Genomic DNA, 25,445 nt, shown 5'->3' on the forward strand with positions numbered 1-25,445 from the left:
ACACGGTCAGTGAACAGCTACCACGGTCCAGCCGCTTGTCTACAGCACCTGGGCTCTTTCATTGGCTTTCACATGTAATCTTGCAAATTTTCAAACATACAGAAGAGTTGAAATAATTTTATAGTGACACCCAAACGCCCACAGCAGACGTTTGGCTCCACTTGCTTTATCACCTTTCTCTCCAGCCCCCAGGAATCTACCACTTTCCCAGTCGGCTGCAGATGTCCGTACACGACACCCCTAAATAGGCAGCGCGCACAGCACAAACTAGAGTTCAATGTTCGTTATGGATTTTTAAATTCTTTGGAGTAAAATTGATAATGAAATGTAGAAACATCAGGGGAGCCATCGAATGCTCTAACGGGTACTCTGCAGCCCAAACCCCCATTGAGAGACAGAACATTCACTCCAAAAATGCCCACGTGCCCCGGCCCCCCGCGCCACCCTGGCTCCGACTTTTTCCACCGTAGGTTGGCTTACTCTCTTCCGGAATTTCATGCACTTGGGGTCACAGAGTATGCCCTCCCTGGGTCTGGTTCCTCCCACCCCGTCCAAGGTGTGTGTCCGCTGGCTGCTGTTTCGCTGAGCGGCGCTGCGTCGTACGCGCGCCACGGCCGCTCTTCCCCATCCTGGGGCTGGGCGCCTGCAGGCCTCGCAGCACCACCCCCATGGCATTTCTCAGTCCGAGGAAGGCAGAGAGACCCTCCCAGCCTCCAGACACCGCGTTGCTCCCCCGTGGCCTCAGCTCCGGCCTCTTGCCGGCTCACCTGCGTGACCTCTGTTCGCGCCTCAGCTCCGGCCTCTCGCCGGCTCACCTGCGTGACCTCTGTTCGCACCTGTGTTCCCCACCTGCTCCTCAGGGCCATCTCCAGCTGCACACCGATCGGAGGAAATGGGGGCCACGTCGCCTCCTTGGAAGCCAGAGGTTGCGGAAATGCACGTCTTTGTTGGCATCTTGCGTCTGGGATAGACCACACGATATGCTGTTGGGTGGAGAAATCAACAGAGTGTGAACTGCATAGTAAATTCAATCCCAATTTTGCAAAGAAAAAATGTACGTGTGTGTAGAAGAAAGACCTGGCCGAATGATGGTGCTTTTCGTTCTCTTTTTTTTTTTTTTCCCCAGAATTGTCCCTCTTGACGATTAGGAATGTGGATTACGATGGCCGGGGCTGTCGTGGCACGTGAGGCCCGCAGGAGAGAACAGCGGAGCTCGGGCCCGCTCTGAGGCACCCTGCCCTCAGGGACCCTGAGATGTCGGGTCTGTGTCCCTGACAGGCGCGGCCCAGGGCCACCGTCAAGGACCAACCAATGTTTGCAGACTGGATGCGGGCAGGAAGGACAGATGGACAGACAGACAGACGGGGCCTCACACCTGGGTCGGGTCCGTTGCGTCTCCAAGTTCTGGGAACTAACAGGTGCAGCCTTTCCCGGGGCCGCAGAGGTGGGGCTGGGAAAGCTGTCCCAAAGGGGCTCGCACCCCCTCGTGCTTTGAGGGCTGGGGCTGCTCTCCTACAGCGTGAGAGGCCGGGGACCACAGCTCCAGGCTCCAGTCACTTGAGCCCCCCGGGATTTTTCCTACTCACTGAAGGACTAGGCCAGAAAATAACAGAGATGACATTTATGAGCTTTGAAGTGGACTGAGAGGTATTTTATTTCTTAAAAACCGTTTCAGCCACCAGGATTTCTTTCTTGGAAGGAAAGATCAAGGACGTCGAGGCTGGTAGGGAATGGCCCCGGGGGGGCCCCCAGGTCCCTCCAGGGACTCCAAGATGGAGGTGCCGTCGGAGGCCACAAGTGGACGTGGCCTTGAACACGTGTGGACCCCTGCCGACACAATGAAAGCGGCTGCAGCAGCGGCCCTTCCCCCACTTCTCACGTGAGCCCCTGGGGTCAGGAGCAGTCAGAGCAGTGTCACTTTTGGGCAAAGTACTCACAGTAGGTGCTTCGGGACCGAGCCACAGGCGTGCCCTTCCTCACAGGTGGGCCGTCAGCGTGTAGCCCTGCTGCCCTGCTCGGTGGGGACCCCGATGCCCACCCTTCTCCCTGGGAGACCCGCTGCAGCCCAGCCCCCGGGGGCGCAGGAACCCCGGGGGCAGGAGCCCGGGGGCAGGAGGGCGGGTCTGGGTTCAGCGGGCGCTCGTCCCCTTCTGAGGGTGTGGCCCCCTCACCTCCAGGCCTGTGCTCACACCTGCATGGCATGCTGTCCAGCACGCTGGCTGGCCTGCCCCAGGCCTCTGCCCTTCAGACCCAGCTTGGGTGTCCTGGGCCGGTTCAGGTGCCCGTGCACGCCCGTCACCTGGGCTGGGGTCGTGGTTCCTGGTCGGGGATCACCTTGCAGGAAGGGGCTTGTGCCAGTGCCCCGGAGCCCCAGTGCCCCTCACAGGACTTGAACTGACCTGGCTGGAGGGGGCGGGGGGGGGGGATCCCAGGGGAGGGACAGGCAAGTGGGTCCAGGGAACAGAGGCCAACTCCGCCCCTCCCCCTGGCAGTCTCCATGCCAACCGACTGTCCCATCTCCTGCTTCGGTGTCAGCTGCTCTCCTTTCCCAGAGGGCCCCCTGCCCCCACGGACAGGCCACTTACCCTGAGCCCTCGTCAGGATGGAAAACCAGGCACAAGTAGGAGATTTGGGCCAGGAGGTGCCCTGCTGCAGGGAACAATTGATTGCGTTTCCTGCAGGAATGAAGCCAGCGCCTCCGTCCTTCCTAGCCGAGCGCCCTCCCTCTGGCCTGATCCGTGTGGATCCGTCAGAGGCGTGTGGACGAGAGTCCAGGGGGTGGCCTTCCTCACAGCCACCCTGATCCACCCCTTCCTGGGTCCATGTCGACGCCTCTGCAGGGCAGCCTGGGATCTACAGCTGCAGGCCTCAGATCCCCCCAGGCTGCCCAGCCCCTGGGCCTCCACTAAAGCACCAACCAGTGTGGGAGGTGGCCCCTCCACCACCTCCTTGCAGGACATACCCGCCCCCGCAATTACTTTTGAGAAAAATACACACCGTCCCTTGTGTTACTGGCCTTTCTTCTCCCACTCAAGCCTCCTGGCCCAGTGGGGCATCAGGATGTGCTTGATTTCCTCCAATGTCAGGGAGCTCAGTACTCAGCCCTGGCAGCTGCTGGCTTTATGCACCTACATGTCCCACCTGGCTCTGTCTTGAGAAGGGCTGAGCACGCCGTCCTGCCCCAGACAGGGCGGCTCCTCGGGCCATCTCAGGGCAGCCTGTGGTGGGCCCACCTCTGAGGCCTCCTGGCCTCAGCTCAGTCCTCGGCCCAGCCCTGCCTGCCCCCTCCCACGTGACCTCCACCCGCACCTCCTCGCCTCCCCTGCATCTCTGCAAAGGCGTCCCCAGCTCTCCTGGCTGTGCAGCCACCAGCGCCCCCTGGAGCTGACCTCTCGGGGGTCTGGGCTTCGCGGGCTAATGGGCAGCAGCCCGGGACAGGCTGTGATGGACGCCAGCAGGGCAGGGACCCAGCTTTATGATGGACTGTCAAGTGGGCAGCAGATAAAACGCCTACCCAGTGTGACAGAAGCAAGATATAAAAAGCCTCCACGGCGCCTTTTTATTGACGAGAAATCTTGTCCTTCATGTCCCATTATCTCCCGGGCTAACAGGCCACACAGTGAAGCTGGAGGGAAGTCGATGTCCTGGCCGCAGGGAGACGCGGGCTCCCAGGGCGCCCGACGCAGCCTGGGGCCCCCGGTCGTCCCGCAGCATCAGTGAACCCCTCCCAGGACTGTCTGACGTGGCGGGTCACTGCCCCCCATGCACTTTCTCCCCCTTCTTGTTGGGGGTCCAGCAGGACACGATCACCCCTCGTGGAGGCTGCGGGTGGCAAGGGACTTACCTAAAGCAGAACTGGTCCTAGTTCTGCAGCATGAGTAGAAGCGCAGGTTCTGGGGCCGCCCACCACTCGGCATTCAAGGAGGACGTGCCCCCATCTTGCAGTTGGGGCTAAGTCCAGGGATGGGGGGATTTACCCTGCATCCCTGCAAGTCAGAGGCAATGCTGGGCTGGGACCCAAGGCTATGGGACCCCAGAGGCTCAGGGAGCCCCCGGGAGGGATCAGGCTGGGGTCTGGAGCGTCTGCAGATGGCTGTGGAGCTCCAACCAGACCAACACCCAGAGCACAAGCTTCCCCGGCACCAGGGGTCTGCGGGCCCCAAGGCCCTTACGAGGCCAGCAGGGCAGAGATGGAGGACAGGCTCCTTCTGAGGCAGGTTATGCCCCGCAGGCTAGAGGCCAGCAGGGAGAGGGCTCAGGAGGGGCTTCCGGGCGGCCTCAGCACGGAGCTGGCTCCTGGGGGTCCTGGAGCCTCGTTGCCCGCCCGAGCCCCGGGCCGGGGTCCCCAGGGGCCCCCTGTTCCTGTCCTGTGCCGGCCCCTCTCCCAGTCCCCTCCGGCAGGTGGCAGCTGCAACTCCTGCTCCACGCCCGGCCCAGCACCCCAGGGACCGCGCGAGCCAGAAACGTCTGTGGCTCAAAGGAGGCCGGGAGGCACGTTGATCTAAATGAAGGGCCGTTTCTTCCTTCCAGAATAGCTGGGCCCGCGGCACCTCCAAGGAGCCTGGAGCTGGCTGGCCAGTCGTGGCACGCGGAGCTTGTAATTAATAAAAATGGGTAATGATGGACCATCTGTCCCAGCCTGTGCTCCATGGCGGGGCCACGCCGAGCCCTCATTAGGCATTCCTCGGCTGTATCCCCACAGATGTTGACAGTGGCCGTGGGGCTCCTGTGGGAAGACGGGGTTGAACAAATTTAGGCAAACAGCACAGAGAAGGCTGGGTCTCAGTGAAGGAACTCACGCGGGGTCAGCCTGAGTGAGCCCCATGGGCAGGGCCCCGCCGTCTGTCGTCCACCCGGGAAGGTGGGACGGGGTGCAGACTGCGCGTGGGGGGGGGGCCTGGCCTCACCTGCTCCCTGCACGACCTTGGGCGAGCGCCGGACCGCTGCGAGCCTCCACTCCGGGCTGCGGGGAGCAGGGCAGGGCCCCAGGACAGGGGTCAGAGTGTGTGTTGGAAACACAGGGATGAGGGATCAGGACCCCCAGAGCCTTTAGTTTGCTCACATGCAAAGGAGGCCGCTGTCCGTGGAGTCTAGCTGGTGACCAGTGGACAGAGGGGGCCTCGTGTCTTGGAACTCTTGGAAGGTGCTTGTCAGGGCTTACTCTCCTTGACAAGCTGGCCAGCCCTGTGCTCCTGCCAGAGACCCTCACCCCTGGAAAAGGCCTGCAGGCCAGGAGCTACTCCTTGCCCCGGGGGAGTCCACCAGCAGGAGACGGGGCTGGGCACCCTGGATGCCCACGGCTTCCAGCCCAGTGAGAGTCAGACAAGCAAAGAGGGAGCTGCCAGGAAATCGGGATTCAGCACGGGCGGAGGTGCCGGGAGAGGAAGCGCCCCCAGAGGTCTGGGGCGGCAGGGAGCCTGGGCAGACGCAGAGGCAGGGTTTGCCCTCTTGGAATCCCAAAGCTTTGGGCTCTGCGGTGTGTCACGGCTCCCCAAGCTGGCTCCCCTCTGGACGAGTGGCCAAATGCCCCAGGGTGGGGCCCTCCCACTCAGGGCAAGGGTAGCTGGCCTTGCATACGGCCGGGAACAGCCATGCACAGAGAGGGGCACTGAGATGCAGAGCCAGGCGGCCTGCGCAAGGTCACGCAGCGTAAGCAGTGGAGCCTGACTCCCTCCAGGCAGAGGGAAGCCCCAGCTCACCCTGACCCGGACCTCGAAGGCCTTCCCGCCCCCTTCCCCACCCCCTCCGCAGCTGCCAGATCCGAGTTCTCCTGCGGTATCTCTGCCCCTCGTCCCCTATTTCCCTCCGGTGTCTCTACGGCACTGTGAGAGTGAATCTCTCAAGATGGACCTCATCTTAGAGGCGATCACTCGGGTCTCCCCTGCGGACGTGGGTACTGAACACAGGCTGCAGCAGAGGAGCTCTGCCTGCTCGGCAGCTCTTGGCCCTCTGTCCGTCCTTTGCTGTCCTGTCAGCTGACCCCACCCCTCCTGGCGAGTGCACCCACCCACCTGTGTCTCCCGGGTCCCAAGGGACAGCTAGCTGAGCAGGCCCTGGCCGCGGGCCCGTGACATCGGACCCCAGGCCTCTCTGGTTACCCGCCTGGGTAACCCGAGGCCTGCCTGGCTCACCCCCAGAGAAGCCAAGCCCCCAGCTTTGTCCCCACACAATGGAGCACTCGCCCAGAAAGTGCAATCAGAGAGGACGTGTTTGTTCCAGGGGCAGCCAGCCTGGCCGGACCCTCGGTGCCCATGGAGGTCAGAAGGGAAACTGAGGCCCAGGGGAAGCCAGCCCTTCCATGCAGAATGCGGTCAGAGTGGAGACAGGAACCCAGACCCCCTGGGCACCAGGCCAGGGGTCTTTCCCACCCGGCGTCTCCTGCCAGCCTCACTGCAATGGAGGTAAAGCCCCCTCAGGCAGAGGTCAAGGATAGAAGAGGGTGCAGGGAGCCTGGAAAGCTATGGAGGTGCCCAAGGGCAAGGGGGTGGAGAGGAGCGTGTCATTAGCAGTGTGAATATTCATGAGTGCTATGAATATTCATAGCAATCTCCTACCGCTGATAAGGGAGAAGCTGGGCTGGGAGGGAGAATCCATTACTCACTTGTCTGGCCAACCTGGGGCCAGAACTTGGACAGTGGCCCTGGGCCTTGCGGCCCATCCACCAGCAGACCCAACAGGGACCCCTCTCCAAAGGTTGCCAAGGAGCAGGGGCCAGCGAGGGCCTGGCCAGGGTGAGAGGCCCACATGGCCTCTCCCTGCCACGGACGTGGTCTCCCGGGCCCAGCTGGTCATGGACGCCTGGGCGTGGCAGGCGGGGGGAAGAGCGGCCAGGAGCTGGGAAGAGGCTGCAGCTGCTGGAAACAGGATCCCCTGGGGGCTGATGAGGACAAGATTAATGTCAGGGGTGTAGGGAGCCCAGAGAAGGAAAGCGAGGATGGCTCAGAGAGGGTCAGTAACTCGCCCGAGGTCACACAGCAAAACCATGAGGCAGTCCAGGGCTCCATTCTGTAAGTGTATAAGTGTGGGGTGGGGGCTCTGGTATGCAGGAGGGTGACATCTGAGCTGGTTCCTACCCTAGGACAGGTGCGTGATTCTTCCCACACTTAGTAGGCCCTCAATTTGTATATGTCCAATGAATGAATGATCCACAGCTCCACGTGTGTCTGTATTTTAAAGGGAGAACCGAGTCTCAGAGGAAGGGCCCCGTCCCAGGTCATGCTGGAGGGCACGATGGGCCAGCCCCTGTCTCACTGGGTTATGCCTGCAGGTTAGACACGGATCTTTGTGGAAAACCACCGTCTTTGGCGATCCTGAGCCGTTAGGAGCGGGCGGACTCCGCCAGCAGCCCCGCCTCTCTGTGACCTCAGTCCCTTCTAATACACGGAGCTGAGAAAGGTGTGCAGGTGCTACTCACCTGCAGGAAAACAGAAGACTCAGGAGACCAGGGGCCGTTGAGAGCGGAGGGCGGCAGGGCTGGGCTGAGACAGGACAGGGCAGGTGGACAGGAGGGGCCCAAGGCCAAGGGAGGCCTGAGTCTCTGGAGCAAATCCCGAGGCTGAAAGGGTGAGCGCACGTGCCCATCTGCGTGGTGACAAAGCAGGCAGGGCACCACGTTGATAGGAAGTCAAATGAGGAGGCTGACAGCTTGTGGGGGACTAAAATAATCATAAATGATGGTTTTTATTAAAAAGTATCACTGGGAAAATGTAGGCTCATTCCAGAAGCCCAAAAAGAGCCCAAAATGTAATAAGGGGGTAGAGAGGAGATGGGGAATGGAAAATTAAAATCATGAAAATAGCCCAAGAAAATCTTCTGATATCTGCTGGCGGTGGCGGGAGGGAAGGAGGGAAGGAAGGAGGAAGGGAGGGTGTCATGTAGTGTGAAGTGATAAACATTATTCTGCAGCCGAAACAGCGCGAGGGCGGGAGGAGGAGGGACAGATAATCTATCACGGAGGCGTGATGGATGTTCCTGCTGCGGACAAGGAGGCCAGGCCAGCCGCGGGCCCAGCAGGAGCCCAGGTCCCCGGGAGAGTGGGGACAGCCTCTGGTGGCCCTGGGCAGCCGAAGTTACACGGTGTCCGGGCCTGAAGGGCCTGGGGCTCGTGGAATCCAATCTGGATGAGAGAAGGGAAACAGGCCCAGAGAGGGGAGGCCGGGGCCCAGAGTCACACAGCAATCCAGGGTCAGGGAGAGGCAGGAACATGGGCCTCCTGGGGACCGGGGAGGTGGGGACGGAGCAGCAGCTGGACCCCCAGATCCAGGCCTCCCTCAGGGAGGAGTCGGGAGACCTCGCGACCTCCTACCAGCTCCTGCCAAGCCGGCGGCCGCAGCAGCCCCCCATCCCCACGGGGGTGCGGGCTGGGGATCCAGTCTGGGTGTGAATCCCGAGTCAGCCACTCCCCCCGGGAAAGTCCCCCGGCGCACAAGCCCCGTCAGGACGTGGAAGGTGGTCGGCGCGCGGTGCCGGGCACAGGGCAGGGGTCCCCTCTACATCCACGGCTGGCCCTGGAGCTTCTGGTGCCGTGTCATTCAGGGGGCTCTACCTGGGGTTCCCTCCGGTGAAGCAGGGGATGCTAACCCCTGACGTGTCTAAAGACAAAAGAAAGAGAATCAGAAATAATCGACAGAGAACCCAGACTCTCTCAGGTCAGGGGTCATCTACGCTGTCTTTGCCTGGAATCAGAAATAATCGACAGAGAACCCAGACTCTCTCAGGTCAGGGGTCATCTACGCTGTCTTTGCCTGGAATCAGAAATAATCGACAGGGAACCCAGACTCTCTCAGGTCAGGGGTCATCTACGCTGTCTTTGCCTGGAATCAGAAATAATCGACAGAGAACCCAGACTCTCTCAGGTCAGGGGTCATCTACGCTGTCTTTGCCTGGAATCAGAAATAATCGACCTGCAGGTTCTGGCTAAGGTGGCAGGGTGGCAGGAAGGAGCGACGTGGCCCGGGCTCAGGGGCGTCCCGGCCTATTGAACCCCTCTGGACCTCGGGAGACGGGAGGCAGTCGGGACATCACCTCCCTCCCTGCCAGGGGCTGCGGGGGCAGCTGGTCAGCCAGCACCAGGACGGGCAGGCGACGGGGGTGGCCCAGCCAGCCCCACCCTGGGCCCACAGGGACCCTGGGCCACCCGGCTCAGCGGCACACCTGAGACCCCTGCACGGCAGGTGGGGAGGGGAAGGTGGAGGCTAGGCCTGGAGAAGCAAGGAGAGAGCCAGAGGCAGAGACCCCAGGACCCCTCCCCGGACTCCACCTCCCAGGACCCCTGCTCTCCCAGGGTCCCTCCGGGCACCGCTGTCCTCCCAACCCTGGGCCCCCTGCCTCCCTGGGCAGGATGCTCCTTGGTGCATCCCCCCCGCACCCCTCTGCTCTGTAATTAAAGGCGATCTCAACCCCCTTTCAGGAAAGTTTGGGAGGAAAAGGAGCAAACCCCCTTCCGCAGCCTCTGAGCCACTTTGATCAGAGCGGGGGGGGGGGGGGGGAGAGGCCACGCCCCCTCTCCGCTTGGGAGGGAAGCAGCCTCGGCTTTGATGCTCTGGGAACCCCAGTTCCCACCCACAGTCCTGTCCCTCTGCTGCAGGAGAAAGGGTTTGGGGTCCATGCCGACCATGGGCTGCAGGGCGGGGAGCTGCGCTGCGGTCACAGCCTTGGGCACCTCCAGGAAATGGGGGGTCAGAACCGGCACCTCAGGGGCTGTGAGGACAGGATGGAACTGCCCGCCCGACCACCACGGCCGGGACCTGCCTGCTGCGGGGAGCTGTGACCACCGGGGACCCCAGGGAGAGAAGAGTGTCCCCGACACCCACCTTCAGGCATCCTGGGTCTATGTGGGCCCCCTGATGGGAGGGTGCAGGGCACCCAAGTCCCCCAGCCAGGTCTCGGGACCCCAAGTCCAGGATCCTTTCGGGGCTTGGGGATTCACGAGGCTGTTGCCTCCTAGGGCCCAACCCCGCGAGGCTGCGCCCATCCCCCTCTGGCTGCAGAATGCTCTGTGGGGTCCGCAGGCTGTTGGCTGCGAGGGGAACGGGGAGGGCCCGTTCATCCGTTCATCCTGCTTGGAGACTGCAAAGGGGGCCTGGAAGGGTGGTGACCATGACCGTGACCAGCAGCATCTCCTGGGCGCTTTGCAAGGAAGGGGAGAAGGATGGGGGGCGTGAGTGACTGAAGGGTTCAGGGTGGGGTTTTGGTTTCTTGAGGAAGTTGAGGTGGATTTCCACACGACTGAGTTTTCCCTCTGAAATTGGTTAAAGGCCTTCCTGGGTTCAGGAAACAAGGAGGCGAAGGAGGAAGGAGACAGAACCAGGCCCTGCGAATGAGGCCCAGCCAGCAAGAGAGGCCAAGGAGGCGGGCGCCCTGCTCAGAGGAGCTGAGAGGCTGCGCCGGCCCAGCTGTCACAGCTCCTGAGCCCCTGCGTTCAGGACGCCGGAAAAAACCACTGCGATCAAGCCATCAGCCACTGGCGGCCTGGGCCTCTCCTCCCAAGCGCTGGAGGAATTTTTCAACAGATGCAAATGACTTTCTTGGGGGGGAGGGGAGCAAAGCTTCCTCCCCCCCAGAGATGCCCAGAATCCTGAACTGCCCCTGGGCCCCAGCACGGCCCTCACACGCCTCTCCCCACGACTGGGGGCCGCCCCAGTGCCAGCCCCCATCCTGGGCCCCATCCATCTAACCGAGGAACGCCAGGGCAGACAAGGCAACAAGCCACGGGAAGGATGCAGAGGAGGGAAGCTGGCCCGCAGTGCAGGATGGGCTTCGTTCATCCTGAGCAGAGGTGGCGGCCTGTGAGGCAGCTTCCCCCACTCCCCACCCCCGGTCCCCACCCCAGACCAGGGTGGATCTGCCGCCAGGACCCCCAGTACCCCTCACCTGGCTCCCCGTCCCCCTTCCATATGACACCGAAGCCCTCCCCATCCCTAACATTTCCCGAGGGTCGATTAGGATGTCTGGAGTTGATTAGACTCTGACACTGATGAAACCCAGAGGTAATTAGTGAAAGAAAAAAAAAGTTTTGATTAGTCCTCAGCATAATTCTCTCCAATTATTCAAAGTTCATGCCTGCAGGGGGTGGAATATCTCCAGGAATATTTATTTATATCCCGATTTTTTCCATCAACTTTGTGAATCTAGTTAATAATCAATCACCAGGCCTGAACTTGTTAACTTGGAGACTTTGATGGGGCCAAGCCGGTCTGACGCGCGGGGGCTCAGCCAAGGGACACTGGGGCCTGTCTCTTCTCCCCCGGAAGAAGCCTGGGGTCGCCACCGACATGTGTCGCTTGGGGCTCACCTGGAGCTTGTGGGGGCAGGGTCGGTGGCAGGCCCTTTCCGTGGGTAGGAAAGTGGGAGGAGGTAGGAGCAGCCACGTGCCCGGGGCCACAGGAGGTGGCCCCCGCAGCAGGGCTCCTGTCCTGGGACGACCTCTGGGCGGAGGCTAACGTGGGGTCTTGGCCATCTGCCGCCCCAGGCCCGGCCCGCCCTGCCCTCCCCGGTGCCGGGACTGCAGCCGGCCCTCAGCCCCGCACGGCGCTCGCGTTGCCAAGCTGTGCACACCCCCAGTGGTCGAGGAGGCCCCTGCTGGTGGCTTAAGGCCCAGGCCGGGTCCTGTCCGTCTGTGGCTGGCAAGACAGGGCAAACTGCTGACAACAGGTGAGAGCGGTGTGGCCGAGGCCCAGCCGCACGGCCGCCAGGTGTGTGTGGGGGGAGAGCCCGCTTCCCGCTCTGAGCCTCAGCAAAGTCTCACGGGGACAGGCAGGGTCCCGGAGGACCCCTGATGTTTTGGGGAAGTCCCAGGGCAGATATGGGGACACCATGGCGACTCTGAACTTGGAGCACAATTGCTTGGGGACAGTGTGTAATTCTGTTTCCCGGTGTTGCCCAGCTCAGACCTCCTATAGCTCATGGACCAGGTGAATGGGGGTGGGGGGAAGGGAGGGGTCTGTTAATGGAAGGAGAAAATCAAACATTAAAGAGAAAGGTTTTCCGGCTTCCCTGGTGGCGCAGTGGTTAGGAATCCGCCTGCCAACGCAGGGGACACGGGTTCGAGCCCTGGTCCGGGAAGATCCCACATGTCACGGAGCAGCTAAGCCCGTGTGCCACAACTACTGAGCCTGCGCTCTAGAGCCCACGAGCCACAACTACTGAGCCCGCGAGCCACAACTACTGAGGCCGTGCGCCAAAACTACTGAGCCCATGAGCCACAACTACTGAAGCCCGTGCACCTACAGCCCATGCACCTACAGCTCCGCAACAAGAGAAGCCACCGCAATGAGAAGCCCGTGCAGCGCAACGAGGAGTAGCCCCCGCTCGCCACAACTAGAGAAACCCCGCGCGCAGCAACGAAGACCCAACGCAGCCCAAAAATAAATAAATGAATACAAATGAAAGAGAAAGGCTTTCCATAGTCAGGAAAGTGCCGCAGCCTCTGATGCAGGTGAACAGAGCCCTCCCCCACCAGGCCGCGCCCCTCCCCCTCCCCCCTCAGACCCTCCAAGTTAACAAGCTCTTGGCCTTTGCAGGTCTGGAAAGCTAACGCACGGTTTAGCTTTTGCCCTCAGAGGCCATGGGGCAGAGCATCCGGCAGGGCTGGAATCCTTGGGGGGGCTCTGGGCTGGGTGAATCAGGGTCCTTTCTGCCTGCAGAGTGTGGGGTCCATGCAGGTGCAGCTCTAAAAATGGTCGCCTCACTACCTTCATGTCCCACACGCCCTTCCAGAACCCTCCGCTGCCGCACCGAGAGGTGGAGCCTGTCCCAGCCCTGCATTTGAGGTGGTCCCCGGACGTAGCATGATGAAGTGATGTTCTGTGACTCCTGACGCTGGTCACAAACGGCGATACCACCGCCACCTGGCTCTGTCTTGGGGATGCAGACACCCTCCTCTGCCCACAGACTGCCCCCACTGGAGCTCACCGTCTGGAACGAGGCCCCTTCACCCGGGCAGGATGCCCTACCCAGTGCCTCGGGCAGCAGAGACCAGCGTCCAGTGCACGCCCAGCCCCGCCCAAGGTGCAGATTTGGGAGCAGAATAAACCGCTGTTGTTTCAGGCCACTGAGCTCGGGGCACTTTGTGATGCAGCAATAGTACCGTCAGAACAGGCGGAGCAGGGCGGGGCTGGGCTGCAGTGGTCCAAGCTGCGCCCCAGCTCCCCGGCTCTGCCCCCACTCCCGCCCCCGGCTCCAGGCGTGAGCGGCTTCCGGGAGGAGACGAGGCCAGGGCTGCCTCTGCCTCCTTTTCCTTCTGGTCCTCACTCTGGAACTGAAGGCTCCAGTTTTCAGTGCGGAGGCTCAGAGCTCCGCCTCCCTCTGCCCTCCCTCTTCTCTGCTGCCGTCCAGGCTGCCCAGAAGAGCCCGCCTCAGCATCGAATGATGCTCTTTTTGGATTAACTTAGCCCACACCAGCAAGGGCTCTCCTCATTTGGTTTTAATGGGGAGCTTATTAGCTGGGCGGTTCAGGGAAGGGTATTTGCTCTGTCTGCCCAGGTAATGCTGCTTCAATCCAGCCAAGAGGAAGTTCGGAAACACCCCCGTTCCCCTGTTCCCGGGAAGGTCCAGCAACCCCACCAAGACGAAGGAAGAAGAGGGAACTGGGCATCCACTGGCCACAGTAAGAGGCCTGGCTGCTGGGCCCGGCGTTGCCACTGACCCACCGGCCAATCCCAGTGAACACCCCACCCCACTCCCGGCCTCAGTTTCCACATGTGCGCCCTGACAGAGTTGGGCGAGATGAAGACGACACGGGGAGATATAATCGTTCAGTGCTTGCCACGTGCTGGCCCAAGTAACAGCATTCACCAGCGAAACGAATCCTGCCAACAACCCAGGGAGGGGGTGCTCGATCTGCCCGGTTACAGGGAGCTGCTGGGAACACCGTGCACCATTCCTGTGGGACATATGCGTGCGTCTCTCTTGAGTGAGAACCTAGGAGCCGAGCAGCTGGGTCTGGGTCAAGGGCAGGTGTATGTTTCACCTCCCACAGTGGCTGCCCCGCTTTCCACCCACTGTCGGTGGGCGACTGCTCCAGCTGACCACCCCCTCGCCAACACCCGCTGTGGTCAGTCTTTCTCGTTCTAGCCTTTCTAGGAGGTGTGAGGCGATACCGCGCTGCGGTTCTCCTTTGCCTTTTCCTAATGACTAATGCTATTGAGCATCTTTTCAATGTGCTGATCTGCCGCGTCTTCTTTACTGAAATGTCTGTTTAAATACTCGGCCCATTTAAAAAACTGGGCTCTGAGTCTTCTTATCACTGAGTTATGAAAGATCTTTATATATTCTGAATACAAGTCCTTCATCAGATATATGTTTTGCAAATATTTTCTTCTAGTCTGCAGCATGCCTTTTCGTGGGATAAAAACTTAGGGACCTTGGGTTTGGCAAACATTTCTCAAATGTGACACAAAAAGCACGGATTGTAAAATAAAGTGGACTTGATGAATATTTAACGTGTTTACCCTTCAAAAGACACTGTAGGGCTTCCCTGGTGGCTCAGTGGTTAAGAATCCGCCTGCCAATGAAGGGGACATGGGTTCGAGCCCTGGTCCAGGGAGATCCCACATGCCGTGGAGCAACTAAGCCTGTGCGCCACAACTACTGAGCCTGCGCTCTAGAGCCCGCAAGCCACAACTACTGAGCCCGCACGCCTAGAGCCCGTGCTCCACAACAAGAGAAGCCTCCACAATGAGAAGCCCGCACACCGCAACAAAGAGTAGCCCCCGCTCGCCACAACTAGAGAAAGCCCGCGTGCAGCAACGAAGACCCAACGCAGCCAAAAAAAAACCCAAACAAACAAGTAAATAAATAAATCTCTTAAAAAAAAAAGTTCTAAAAAAAAAAGACACTGTGGTGCCCATTTTAAAGATGGGAAAAGTGAGACTTGAAGGGCTAAAGCATCTTGCCTTTCCTCTGTGAGTCTGGGCAGGAGTGTGGTGAGGGGAAGTAAAGGACTCGACTGGAGTGACCCAGCTTCCTGCTCAGCTCTGTGGCCTCAGAATCTTATCCAAATTACTGTCTGGCCCCCACTGGCTACCGAGGGGGTGGGAGGCCACAGCACTGCCCAACGATGCACCCCTACTGCTGAGTCGTGGCACCAGTCTTGCAGCCAGGGGTCTGGCCCCAGGGGAGGTTCTGAGGCTCAGAGAGTGAGTGTGTGCCCCGTGGCTGCAGGGCTGGGGGGTCCCAGGAAGGCTGGGAAGCAGAGACTGTCAGAGACCGTGGAGCAGCAGGAGGTGGCCTTGGGAGAGAAGTCTGGCCCAGAAACAAGGAGTTGGGCACATCTGGGGGCCAGCTGGGGACCTGGGGGGCACTCAGCACAGGCTCTGTGTCGCCACCAAGCCCCTCACGGGACCTCACAGGCCCCTGCCTCGGCCCCAAGGTCAGACTGGGGCATGGGTCCCCTAGGCTGGTCATACCCTCAGAAGGCATCTACCCTGGTTCACGGATGGCCCAAGAAGGGAGGGGGCCCCCGAATCATACAGGGGTGCCACGGTGAGGTAGGGCCAGCCCCAGCATTACCTGCCAGGCGAGGGGGCTTCTCAGTCTCCACTGGGCCTCCCTGCCTCCAGGCCTCTCCCACAGGAGCTGGCGACATAGCAGCCCCCCTGCCACCACTCCAAAACCTGGGATGGCCCCCAATTCCACAGACTGTCCGGGCGCCAGGCCCTGGGCTGGGTGCTGGGGACGCAGAGGAGGGGACATATGGGGACGCGGTTCCTGCTGGCCGACGTCTCAACCGGGTGTCCCAGGCCCTCTGTACGGCTCTGGCGGAGTTCTCAGTGCTCTGCCCCTCGCTGACCAACAAACGGCCCATCCTTCTTAGCTCTGGTCTTGCTCTTCTCCTCCAGGATGCCCTCCTGGGCCCCATAAACCCTGGAGGCCCAGCTTGGGGCACAACAAGGACCAGAGCGACTCACAAAGCCCCCACCTCAGTCCCTTCGTAGGAGAAATGGGACTATCTCAGGGAGGGGCCTATGAGCTAACGTGTGCACCTGTCTGCTGTGGGTGCAGAGCGCTTTGGAATCCGGAAAGCGCTTCATGCGCTGGCAGCCTCTGAGGACACGCCCCTCCTGGTATCTGCGCCCTTGCGCCGGCGCTTCCTGTGCTGAATGGACCGATTCCCAGGGCCATGAAGCGTTGCACCTCCCCTCCCTGCCATCTTGGGTCACTGGCTCTGGGAGGCCAGCCGCCATGCCGTGAGGACACCCGGCCTGAGCCGGGGCCAAGTGGGAGGAACCGAGGCCCCGGCCACTACTGAGCCTGAGCCACCTGGACAGGGAGACTCCGGCCACAGTCAAGCCTTCAGATGCAGCCTCGTGAGAGCCCCTGAGCTGGAACCACCCAGCTAAGCGACCCCGAGATGACTCACCCCGGAAATTATGGGAGATACTACGCATTGTTTTACTTCACTAAATTTGGGGGAGATCTGTTATGTAGCAAGAGATATCGAATACACAAACCATTTGCTTTGTGAACCAAAAATAATGATAATAACAATGATAAAGTATCTTTGCAGGAGCAGTGGTTGGGAGCAGTCCCCCGGGGGCCACCGTGACGGTGTCGGGTGGGGCTTCCCCATGAAGACAGGAGCAAGCAGGGGTGTCGCGCGCTGAGAATCCCCAAACTCACCCAGATTGCCCAGCAGCTGCCTCCAAGTGGTTTCGCCCAGGCAGGGGCTGGAAGGGGGTCTCAGGTCCCCCTTCTCTGCCTCCCCCCGGTCCAATTACTGCCCCTTTCAGCAGGAAAAGCCCTCACACGGTTTCCCCCATCCATGGCTTATGCAATAAAGCCTCTGTTCTCACTCAGAAACACTTTCTTTCTCAAAAAGCCTTGCCCTTGCAAAACAAATCCTCTGCGCTTTCAGAATATTGCTTCTGCTGCGAGTTTTTAAAAATTCATCCAGAAAGTCAATTGATTTCTTTGTTCTTCGCTGTGTCTGCTTCCCCCCTGAGGCAGCCGGGGCCCCGATTCAGTGGGCAGAGGCCACAGAGAAACAAGAAAACTGTGAAAAAGACAAAAACCTCCGTTATTAACTCCAGACTGTATGCTGTCACAAGTGGGCCCAGGCTGCCAGGGGGTCAGGGCGAGCCCCAGGACCCAGTGTTGGCGGAGCCACAGTGGGTGGATCGGGGTCAGCTGCCTCCCCCAGGCCCCCAGCCCTAGCCTTCTCGCCAGCTCGGAGGCCACCCCCTGGGATGTCAGCCCCGCCAGCCCTGCATGCCACATGCTCAGTCTAGCCAGGGACACACGTGTCGGTGCAAACAGCCCTGGGTGTGCACAGGTGAGGTGGGGAGGTACGGTGGCGGCCAGAGCAGGGCTTCAGGTCACTGCTGGTGTCAGCTCAGAGGGTAGAGCAAACCTGAGGCTTCCCCAGGCCCCTGCCCTGCCCCTTGGGCCTGAGTGGCCCCCACTGCTCGCCTCTCTGTCCTCTGTGCTTAACCACTGCCTCCTCGGGGAACCTGGAGGCTCCCACTGGACACAGACAGTGAGGGGCACCCCTGGATGCCCAGTTAATGCCACCTGCACCAAGAGGGCACCCACTGCATTGCCCTGTGATGGGGGCCTGAGCTCCTGGGATCTTGGCACAAATAGGTGCAAGTGGCAATCTGTGTCTGTCCCAGAGTCAGTGGGCGTGAAAACCCCTCTCTGACTTGGCCCAGCTCCTCATCCTTCTTGTGGAAGTCGTGTAACCCTGTCAGCTTCGGATTTTGACTGTCCTTGTATGGAAGTCAAAGAAAAACAGAGTGTGAAGGGTCCTGGGAAATCACTTCATTCAACCTGCTCATTTAAAGACAGAGAAACTTAGGTCCTGGAAGGTATTTCTAAACCCCAGTGTCTAGCATGGCTGGTGATCAGGAAGGGACGGGTAGGGGAACACGAAGGTGGGTAGAAGAGGGAAGGATGTGGGTGAAGGATGGGTGGGTGGGTGGGTGGGTGGATGGATGGGTGAATAGGTGAAGGATGTATGAGTGAAGGATGAATAGTTGGATGAATAGGTAACTGGATGAAGGATGGGTGGGGTGGATGGAGGGATAGATGGGAGTATGGATAGGTGAATAGATGAAGAATGGGTGGGTGGCTGGATGGATGGATGGATGGATAGATGGGAATACGGATGGATGAATGGGTGAAAAGTGGATGGTTCGATGGATGGGAACGTGGATGGGTAAACAGGTGAATAAGGCATGGGGGGATGGGAACTCACAGCATTAGCATCCTAATTTTCGTCCACAAAGTAATGAACTTGTCTGGAAATATGATCAAAGCCTTAGGAAAAACTCTTCCCTGTACCCAGCTCCGATGGGCTCTTCATAGATGGTGGAGAATAAGTGATGATCCCCCCCACCGCAGGAAACTCAGTGGGTAATGCAAGGGGCCTGGTGTCTCTATATGGGGGACAACAAACGCGAGTATGTAAGTTCAGAGAGTGGACACAGTGATGGACAGACCGCATCAGGGAAAAGCAGAAGTTCCTGGAAAGTTCAGCCTGCAGGAGAGGAAACAATATAAACCATAACAACTGCCAGCTATCATAGATCAGTGCAAGTCTGCACCAGGTCTGGTTTGGTTTTGTCTTGAGAAATTGACAAGCTATTTGTAAAATTCATATGGAATGCAAAAGACCTAGATGAGGCAAAGTGATTGAAAAAGAACAAAGTTGGAGCACTAACACAACCTGATTTCAGACAGATTATATAACTATAGTGATCAAGACAGTGAGGTATTGGTATAATATAGACAAATAGGCATGGAACAGAGAGTCCAGAAATAGATGCACACATACATAGACAGCTAATTTTTGACAAAGGGACAAAGGCAACTTAGTGGAAAAAAAGACAATCATTTCACCCAATGATATTGGAACATTTGGATATCCATATGTTAAAAAAAAACAAACAAAAAATCTTGATCCATATCTCACACTACATACAAAATTTAATTCAAATTGGATCATAGACCCAAATGTAAAACCTAGAATTATAAAACTTATAGAATACAACATAGGAGAAAATCTTTGTGACCTTTTGCTTAAGTAAGGATCGTTTAGATATGACATCAAAGGCATGATCCAAAAAATAATAATGAATAAAATGGGCATCATCAAAAGTAAAAATTCCTGTTCTTTAAAGGTAACTATAAAGAGAATGAAAGGACAACTCACAGACTGGGGGAAAATATTTGCAAATTGTATACCTGACAAAGAATTTATATACAGAATGTGTAAAGAATTCTCAAAATTCAACAATAATAAACCAAAAAGTCAATTTTAAAATGGGCAAAAGATATGAACAGATACTTCTCCAAAGAAGATATACAAATGGCAAATAAATACCTGAAAAGATGCTCAAAGCTAATAATCATTTGGGAAATACAAATTAAAATCACAATGAGATACCTCTCAGCACCTATTAGAATGACAAAAATCAAAAAGACCAATCATATCAAGCGTTGGTGAAGACTTAGAGGAACTGGAACGCTCATACACTGCTGATGTGAATACAAAACTGTACAACCACTTTGGAAAATAGTTTAGCAGATTCTTAAGAGTTGGAAGTTAAATATATACCTGCCATATGACCAAAACATTTCACTCCTAGGTATTTACCCAAGAGAAATAAAAAGATATGTCCATACAAAGAATTGTACAATAATCTTCATAGCAGCCCAATTTGCAGTAGCCTAAACTGGAAACAACCCAAATGTCCATTGACAGGTGAATAAATAAATTGTGACAAATCCATTCAATGGGATGCTATTCAACAATAAAAAGGAATAAACTATTGATACACACAACATCACCAATAAATCTGAAAAAAAAAAAAGCAGAGTAAAACTACCTCTATTAACAGATGACACAACCTTATATGTAGAAAATCCTAAAGAATCCATACACACAAAAGAAACTGTTAGAGCTAATAAACAAATTCAGCAAAGTTGCAGAATACAAGATCGACACAAAAGTCAGTGGTAAAAAAAAAAAAAAAAAAAAAAAAGTCAGTGGTATTTTTATACATTAACAATGAGCAATCTGAAAAGGAAATTAAGAAAACAATTCCATTAACAATAGCATCAAATACTTAATAATAAGAATCAGATACTTAATAATAAATTATGTAAACCAAGGTAGTAGGTACAAACTGATATAAGGAAATCTATAAAACATAGAAATCTATAAAATCTATAAAACATCTAAATAAATGGAACTACATCCCCTGTTCATGGATTGGAAGACTTAATAATGTTAAAATGACAACATTCCCCAAATTGATCTACAGATTCAATGCAATTCCTATCAAAATTCCAAGCCCTTTTTTGCAGAAATGGACAAGCTAGTCCTAAAATTCATATGGAATTGCAAGGGGGTCCCAAATAGCCAAAATAATCTTGAAAAAGAAGGACAAAGGTGGAGGATTCAACTCGCACTTTCTGATTTCAAAAGTTACTACAAAGCTACAGTAATCAAACAACATGGTACCGATGTAAGGATAGACATAACGATCAGTGAGAGTCCAGAAAAAACTCATACGTCTGTGGCCAACAGATCTCCAACAAGCAGGCCACCACTATTCAATGGGGGTAAATAGTTCCTTCAATGGATGGTTCTGGGGCAACTGGAGAGCCACACACGAAAAAAAGGAAGCTGGACCCCTACCTCACACCATATATAAAAATTAACTCAAAATAAATTTAAAAACCTGAACGTGACAGCTGAAACTATAAAATTCTTGGAAGAAAACAGAGGCAAATCTTTATGACCTTGGATTTAGCAATGGTTTCTTAGATATGACACCAAAAACACAAGCAACAAAAGAAAAAATAGATAAATTGGACTTCATCATACTTTAAAACTTTTGTGCATCAAAGGACCCCACCAAGAAAGTGAAATGACAGAATGGGAGAAAATATTTGCAAAACATATCTGGTAGGGGTCTAGTACCCAGAACGTATAAAGAACTCATACAACTCAAGAATAAAAAGACAGCCCAATTTTTTAAATGAGCAAAGGATCTCAATAGACATTCATTTCTCCAAAGAAGATATACAAATGGTCAACAAGACATGAAAAGATGCTCAACATCATTAGTTATTAGGGAAACGCAAATCAAAACCACAGTGAGGTACCACTTCACACCTACTAGTTTGACCACAATAATAAAAAAGAAAAGAAAAGAATAGGTGTTGGAAGGATGTAGAGAATTGGAACTTCGTGCAAGCTGGTGGGATGTAAAATGGTGCAGTCGCTCTGGAAAACACTTTGGCAGTTCCAAAATGTTCAACACAGAGTTACCATGTCACCCAGCAATTACACGCCTAGGTACAGACCCCAAAAGAACAGAAAATAGTTGTTTAAACAAAAACTTGTACGTAAACGTTTGCAGCAGCATTATTCACACTAGACAAAAGGTGGAAATAACTCAAATGTCCATCAACTGATGAATGGATAGATAAATAGAATGTGGTCTATTCATATGATGGAATATTTTTCTGCCACAAAAAAGGAATGAAGCACTGACACCTGCTACAACCTAGAGGAACCTTGAAAACATGATGCTGAATGAAAGAAACCGGACACAAAAGGCCACATATTGTGTGATTCCACTGATATGAAATGTCCAGAATAGGCAAGTCCTATTCCGGATTTGCTTAAAATCCTAAAAAGACACATAAGGCTACATGCTATATGATTATATTTATATGATGTTCTAGAAAAGTCCAAGCCATTAGTACAGAAAACAGATCCGTGATTGCAAGGACTGGAGGTTGGGGAGGAGTGGGGCCCAACTGCAAAGGGACTTCAAGAGGGACCTAGTATCCAGAGAGCCCGAGAGTTGGGAAAGGAATGAGGGTTCTCTGAAGGTGGGCACAACAGCTCAGACACCTGGCAGGCCACAGGAAGAAGGAGCTCTGGCCCGCGGGCTCCTGTCCACAGGGGCCCCAGTGGGCGGGCGGCCATCCACGCGCCAAGGTCTCACTGAGCACAATGGATTCAAAGATGTGCTTGGCTGTATTTTCTAAAAATGGCCACGGCTATATTCCTGGTCCCTGGTGGTGGTCAGGACTCTACTCCTCCCCTTTGAACTGTGCTCCCTCCTCTTGAATCTGGGTGGGGACCCATGTCTCCACCAGCCAGAACGGTGCAGAGAAGCAGTCTGTATATTCTGGGCTAGGTCACAGAGAGGACACCGCTTGTGCCTGGCACTCTCTCCAGATGCTCGCCCGGCCCCCGCACTGTGAGGAAGCCCAGACCCCACGGAGAAACCGCCAGTCAGCCCTCAGCCCCGTGTGTCACCTGGTGATGAGTGAGCAGAGGAGAGGGAGGCGGAGAGTAGGCAGACAGCAATCCCAAGTAGAAGAGAAGGCGACATGACAGTAAAGAGCCCAGTGAAATGGGGTGTGAGTGGGTGGGGAGGAAATTCGAAGCAGCAGCAAGTGCAAAGGCCCTGAGGCAGCAGCAGGCCTCAAAGTTGCAGGAAGCCAGGAGCGGTACGGCTGAAGCAGAAAGAGCACGGGGAGAGAGGCAGGGGACGATGGAGCAGGGCCAGGTGGTGTGGGGGCTTTGGTGGCTTTTCCCTGGAGGGAGCTGGGCCTGGAGGGTCTGAGCAAAACCTGAACGGAGCCCAGTGTCACTTGGCCTTCGGTTTCTCTTTGTTTCCTAAGAAAAGCTAGCAATCAGATTTTAATGCAAAACCTCTCCACTTTAAATCTTGGCAGCTGATTCTAATTTTTTTTTAAATATTGCACTTTTCAGACAAAGTCCATGTCTGGGCCACCGCCGGGGGTCTGTGGTGAAAGGGGGTGTGAGGCAGTGACCGTGGGTCTGACCCCTGCCCTTGCCCCTCCCTCCCCCACCTCGCCCCGCCCAGACGCTGGTGCCAGATCCCCTCAAGTTCAGAAGCAGAGGCCTAACGCCAGGGGCTCAGCGGCCTTGGCCTTCAAAGGCAGCCAGGCCCGCCTCACACCTAATCTTCCCTGACGACGGGCGGGCAGGCCCACCCAGGGCCCACACGGAGCTGGAGGGGCTCGGAGCCTAGAGGGGGCCCGTGGGACCGGGGTGCAGGCCACACGGGGGGCCCTCCCGGCCTCTCCCCACCCAAGGCTTAGCCCAGAGCCTGAGACCTGGGGTCCCATTATCCGCACCCATCCCCAGGCCAAAGCTCTCAGGCTCCAGATCCAATTATAGGCCTGGGAGAGAGCAGGTGGGGAGACGATGGGCATCCGGGACCCCTCCCCTTCCAGCCCGCCTGGGGTCCCTGGTCTTTCTTGGTGACTTAATCCCAGGCTCTGGGGAAAATACGTGGCCCCCGGGAGAAGCAATAAAAACACAGACACTGGCCCCCAGGCTGAGGTGCGCAAGGAAAGGACGATTTATGAGTCTCTGTGACTCGGCTGAAGGGCGGCCTTGAGGCACTGCTTCCCCCACGGCGGGAACTCGGCCACTGTCCGTCTGAGCTCCCCTCGCTTCTCCCCGCAGACGTGGGTCTGAGTTCTTCTGTGTGTACCACCGCCTGCCCTGGGGCATTGCCCCATGGCCCTCGGGTGTGGCCCACGTCCTTAAAGACCCCACAAGTCACCTCGGTCCCTGTGGTCACGTGGCCTCCAGGGCTTTCTCTGCTTTGCTGTGTGGCCAGGGTACAGCATGCGCCTCCCACCCAGGGGCCGGAAGGTCCCCCGGGTGCTGCCCAAGGCCCCAGTGGAGAGGCCTCTGCCCCCGACACCCCCATCACCTGCAAAGCACGCCCCATGCCCCAGGCATCACACCGGCACAGCCCTCTCGTACCCCAGAGCGCCCACCCTTCCAAAGGCTCAGTGCAGGTAACGGGGCCAGATGCCTGCTGCCCCTGACCCCCCCTCCATCCTCTCCCGTGGCCCTCCTCTGTCCCCCCCTGTTATGGGCTGAACTGTGTCCCCCACCAACCAACTTCATGTGTTGAAGCCCTACCCACAGCACCTCAGCATGTGACTGTGTATGCAGATGGGGCCTTTAAAGAGAATTAAGGTAAAATGAGGTCACGTGGGTGGGCCCTAATCCAGTGTGTCTGGGGTCCTTATAAGAAAAGGAGATTAGTACTCAGACACACAGAGGGACGACCCCAGGAGGACACAGGGGGAAGACAGCCATCTGCACACCAAGGAGAGAGGCCTCAGGAGGAACCAGCCCTGCTGATACTTTGATCTCCGATGTCCAGCCTCCAGGACGGGGAGAAAATCAATCTCTGTTGTTTAAGCCGCTCAGCCTGTGGTGCTTTGTTAGGGCAGCCCCAGGAAGCAGACACCCCCAACCCAGGGCTCCAGGACTCCTGCCCACCCAGCCTCCCAGGCAGCCCCTGATTTCCTATCTGAGCTGCCAGCCCCGCTGGGCACCGCGGTGTGAGGACTGGCGCTGGTGGCTGAGCGGGGGGGGGACCAAGGTGGGGAAGGCGATTGGGAGGCAGTGTCACCAGAGGGTCCGAGTGTCCCCTCCCCGAGGGCTGGGGTAGCTGTCTTGCACGAGAGGGGGCCCCAGCTGGGAGCCCGGAGTCCCAGGCCTGGTCTTCACTCCTGTAACTCTGTGTGGCCTTGAGCAAGCCCCGGTCCCTCAGCGGGCTGGGTGACCCCCTCCAGCAGGTGGACGGTGAGGCTGGGGCCAAGGTCAAGGGCAGGGAGCCCTCCACCCCCACCCCACTTCACAGGTGGGGAGCCTGCAGGAGGCCAGGGTCTCAGCTGGCAGGGCGGCTGGGCCTCCTGACTCCAGGGCCTGTGCTTTGCCCGCCCCCCCCCCCCCCGGAGGCCTGACCCTCACACAAGGCTTCTGTGTGCAAAGCAGGCTCATCTCAAGGTTTCGGGGTCCAAGGAAGCTTCTATCACAGAACACAGACATCCCGGTGTTGCCCATCCCTCAAAAGTGTCCCATTTAACTGTTTAGCTTCCCCAGAGCCCCTCCCCCAGGAATCCCCCATCTGCCACATCGTCCCAGCGTCCCAGCCGCCTCCACCTCAGTTGGCCTCCTTGCTCCCTCAAGGACCCCTCATCTCTCTCCCCTTCCACATTTCCCCTCCCCTAGGGCTTCCAGGAACTCAAACCACCCTGCTTACCACAAGGAGATGGCGGCTATACTAATCAGAGGGGAAAGAGGGACCAAGCAATGAGGGGGCCTGGGAAATCAGACCCTGGACCGAAATCACCAGGTGAGGCCCCACCTCACATCACTATGAAATGCAACCCCGATGGTTAGAGGCCTAAGTGCGCAGGGAAAACTTTCTTACCATCTGTGGGTGGAGAAAGACTTCTTAAACCAACAAAAAATGACGGGAAAGATTGATGAATCCAACCAGAGCAAAATTAGAGAACTTGGCATGACAAAGCACACCGTAAACACAGCAACAAGACCACCAGACACAGAGGAGATACTTACAACACGCATAACCCACGAGGGATTAACACCCAGGCTACACAGAGGACTCCTGCACGTCCAT

The 25,445-nt window shown here is 56.8% G+C and overlaps 1 long non-coding RNA gene across 2 annotated transcripts in view; it reads right to left on the reverse strand.

Annotated features, from left to right (window-relative positions):
- Window positions 1–4,650: 4,650 nt before the first annotated feature.
- LOC137778796 (uncharacterized) overlaps window positions 4,651–25,445 on the reverse strand; it is a 53,930-nt gene continuing 33,135 nt past the window's right edge. Inside the window, exons 3-4 of one of the 2 annotated variants that reach the window (XR_011077004.1) lie at window positions 7,415–7,581; window positions 4,651–4,726 (exon numbers count right to left, since the gene is read on the reverse strand). This is a non-coding gene — a long non-coding RNA (uncharacterized lncRNA). Of the gene's footprint in view, window positions 4,727–7,414; window positions 7,582–7,682; window positions 8,592–25,445 lie in introns of those variants that run through there. The other variant, XR_011077003.1, reaches the window with a different exon arrangement.

This window comes from Eschrichtius robustus, chromosome 16, assembly GCF_028021215.1.
Source record: "Eschrichtius robustus isolate mEscRob2 chromosome 16, mEscRob2.pri, whole genome shotgun sequence".
NCBI classification, from domain to species: Eukaryota; Metazoa; Chordata; class Mammalia; order Artiodactyla; family Eschrichtiidae; genus Eschrichtius; species Eschrichtius robustus.